Source organism: Macaca thibetana, chromosome 8 (genome assembly GCF_024542745.1).
Source record: "Macaca thibetana thibetana isolate TM-01 chromosome 8, ASM2454274v1, whole genome shotgun sequence".
Classification (NCBI taxonomy): domain Eukaryota; kingdom Metazoa; phylum Chordata; class Mammalia; order Primates; family Cercopithecidae; genus Macaca; species Macaca thibetana.
The window spans coordinates 65,135,399-65,139,390 of NC_065585.1; the positions used below are offsets into that span (position 1 = coordinate 65,135,399).

At 44.6% G+C, this 3,992-nt stretch overlaps 1 non-coding gene across 1 annotated transcript; it reads left to right on the forward strand.

The window, feature by feature from the left end:
* The first annotated feature begins 958 nt into the window (after positions 1-958).
* Positions 959-1,022, forward strand: LOC126961902 (U7 small nuclear RNA). Its single transcript, XR_007728484.1, has one exon. It is a non-coding gene; the product is annotated as a U7 small nuclear RNA (small nuclear RNA).
* The last annotated feature ends 2,970 nt before the right edge of the window (positions 1,023-3,992 follow it).

Below are 3,992 nucleotides of genomic sequence, written 5' to 3' on the forward strand. Positions count from 1 at the left end.
TTGGATACAAAAAGAAAAATTCATTGAGAATGTTTCATCAAGAGTCAAAAGAGAAGTTTGGGGAGAATTAATCATAGGAGGAAGATATCAACTATTCTTCATCTGCACTTACATGACTGCAAGTCATAACCAGCCTTTCTGTGAGCCACACCAGACCTTCTAAGGCCAACCCTCTTTGTCCCCTCTCTGCACACCTAGAGCCTCATGGCCTTTGCCGCACATGTGGCCTGGCATTGTGATTTATGAGTGTGTTGTCTCTGTGGCGGAACTGTGAGCTCTGCAGCACCTCGTGCAATGACAGGCCCATTGCAGGGGCTCCACAAATATCTGGTGACCGTCACTCTGGTGACAGAATGAATGAATGGAGTCACGTTGCAACAGGTGAGGTTTAGGTCAGACATAAATGCTTCTTGTCAGGCACATGAAATGCTAAAACAGCTGTGAGGGGGAGGTTGTGGTTCACACCATGTCAGGCTTCAGCTCAGGGAGGATTAACCCCTTGGCTGCAGAAATTTGCTGGGAGTGGGTCATTCTCAGCCACTGAACATTCTGGAGGGTTGTGAGGTCAGTCCAGCTCACTGTCCACAGAGGACCTGTGCAAATACACAGGGTTTTAGAAGCCTAGCAATAGAAGGTGTCACGATGCATGGGACTCTGATGAATCTCAGACCAAATCCTGAAAACAACTTATGACCTTGACCAGAAAAAGAAAAGGTGTGTGTGATCAGTTTGTTAAGTTCTGCAAAATGCGTGGAATTTTCATGAGTGACTCTCATTTTACCCATGCTGTTCCCATCCTAAAAAGTAATATATGTCTTGCAATCACTCCTTCAAGGCAGGTAAAACCCTGATGGGTATGCAGAGGCTATTTGGTATCTCTGGGGAATATGAATGCAAGGGAATGATAAGGAAGCACACTGTTTATTTGGCAGCACTGAAAAAGAAGAGTTAAAAAAAAAAGTGTTAACAACTCTTGCAGAATTTGTCTAGCAGGCTTTCCAGTTTTTGCTGTAAAGACCCATTGAAAAAAAATAAAAAAGAAAGAAAGAACGGGAGGACTAAATGATGAGAGCACACTTTAGCCATTGTTTGTCTACTCGACCAAGAGCATAGTAAAAATGCATTGCGTATTATGATCCAGCCCACAGTAATGATGCATCACCTACTTACCTGCCTGAACTAAGTATTTCATAAAACAATACTTCATAATGTGCAAAGTACTCTAATGTTTTCTATTATACTCTTTTTCTTATTTTTAGAAAACACTGGTCATTGCCTGTTAAACTGAGTGGGCAGTGGCTGTCAATTTGCAATACCCTGCCCCAGGTGACTTTTGAATGATTTAGTGATATGGTTAATTGGAATTGAAGTTGCATTCTGTAATGTGGGTTGCTGGAACATTTCAGAGCTTCAGCCTGTGCAGAGAATGTTGTTTTCGTACTGCTCCAGGCAGGTTTAGGAGCCTGTTAACCCGGCACGCCCAAGCCATCCTTGGTGAAAGGTCAAGAGTCTGCGTGAGCAGAGTCACCTCCTGCAAGTCCCTCAGCCTCAAGGCATCTTCCCCGTCTCCACCCACAAAATAGAAATCCGTCAAAATCTCATTGATTCAGACTCTGTGACAGAATGAAATTTATAATTTATTTAGGGGTGATTACAAATGCTTGTCTCAGAAATGCAAATTTAGTCAAGTAATCATTTTGAATTCCTACACAGAAAATTTCAGAATCTTCCCTCTGTCCTCTAAAGTGCTAACTGAGGTTCGGGCATTGAGAAAGTGAAACTCCCGCACCCCGACCACTACTCTTACCTCCCTCTGTCAGGCAGAAGCTGAATCCAAAGAATTTGTAGTGGCCATTTCCTTGGGTTATTCAGAGAGTGAACACAAAGTGTTTAAGGCTAGTGGCCTCAAACTAGCCGGAGCAAGCCCACTGCACCCCCGTGTAAGAAGGGCAGGGCTAATATATAAAAAATATATTTTACCAGTAACATTATGCTGAGAAAAAGGAATGTTTTGAGTGTTAGATATTAGTGTTAGGGTTGTCAAGGCAGAGATGCCCTTAAGATCCACTAGTGAGGAAACAGGAGGCCTGGATCTCTTTTGGTGAGAAACTTAAACCCAAATGGAAGGATTCATCCTCATCTTTGCTCTAGGACCTGGGAAGTCTTTTTGTTCATCAGTGTACATACTTAGTCATGAGGGTCTGGCTTAGTCTGCGTACTTAAAAAGCAGATATGGGATAAATGACAGAGATATGTTGGAATCAATCCCTTCCTGGGAGGCCTGTGCCTGGCAGCTTTCTCTTTATGCGGCATGAGGGCAGGTGACAGGATGCAGAAGGTCTCTGCTGTCCTCTGACACTGTGATTCTCCTCCCAGATGGTGCCAGCTCCCCAGCATCAGGGTGTCCAGGGCAAGGGGCAAATGCGTGTCCAACCTCTTTCTTTCCAGCCTCTGGTGTGGGCTCCGACACGGAATCCCCTGGAATCCTCCAACTAGAGGCGCAGAGATTGAAGAGAGAAAGACTCAGCCCTTTCATAGCACCAGGGCTCAGCAAAGGCACCCCTTGAGGAAGGAAGATGGGGTGCAGTAACACCTGCATTATGATAATGCTGAGGCTTTGGTGAGATCTGCTCTTAGTCGTACGGTTATTTGGCTGATTTTTACTTCCAGTCTGGTATAATTATCTTTAGGCACCCATTCATCTACTGCCTTAAAGATAGAAAAACTCCCAGATTTTTTTAATAGCATTTCCACTCTTGAAGCTTTTTGTTTTTGTTTTTTCCCCCTGACATGCTGGCTGTGCTTTCAGGAAATTAGACCTTGTTTAAAGCCCCAATATGTCTAGTTCTTTATGTTACGGGAGGACATGATGTTTGGAACATATGTAGGAGATGGGCTGAAATATGTATCTGTTTGTATCTATAAGATCAATGCCTGCTGCCTGGAGTATAGCTCCTACAGGGCCGGGCCATGCTTTCTACTTGTGAACTACATGAGGGTCAGCAATTGTGCACAATACAATACATGTGAACTATAGAATAGACTGACAGATCTTGCTTATGGGGTAGGGTCACTGTGAATCAGAAGAGGCTTCTTACTGCTAGGACTTATGTAATTACCAGGAATCTAAACTGAAACAGTGATGCAGTGTTAAGAGTAAAACCAACTATATCTTCTCAATGAGACATTATAGTAAATGGGTGGCTCCATTTTCTGCAGATTGACAAGATCATTAATAGGCATAAGACCTATAAGAGGGCTAACCATATATTCACTTTATAGAGGATTTCAGTGCCAAAACTGTTAATAAAGTTAAAATGAAATAATTTCCATGACTATAAATTGCCTTTTTTTTTTTTTTTATTTCTTGAAACAGAGTCTTGCTCTGACTCCCAGGGTGGAGTGCAACGGCACAATCTGGGCTCACTGCAACATCTGCCTCCTCGCTTCATGTGATTCTCCTGCCTCAGCCCCCGAGTAGCTGGGACTACAGACACATGCCACCATGCCTGGCTAATTTTTGTATTTTTAGTAGAGATGGGGTTTCACCATGTTGGCCAGGATGGTCTTGAACTCCTGACCTCAGGTGATCCACTCATCTTGGCTTCCCAAAGTCCTGGGATTACAGGCGTGAGCACCGCGCCCCTCCTGGATTGTGTTTTTTTTCCTCTTGCAATCCCTCAAAAGACTCACGAGTATGTTTGTTTTTCAGTTTTTAAAAACTACGTTTAACAGATGAAGAAACTTGGCCGGGCGCGGTGGCTCACGCCTGTAATCCCAGCACTTTGGGAGGCCGAGGCGGGCGGATCACAAGGTCAGGAGATCGAGACCACGGTGAAACCCCGTCTCTACTAAAAATACAAAAAATTAGCCGGGCGCAGTTGTGGGCGCCTGTAGTCCCAGCTACTCGGGAGGCTGAGGCAGGAGAATGGCGTGAACCCGGGAGGCGGAGCTTGCAGTGAGCCGAGATCGCGCCACTGCACTCCAGCCTG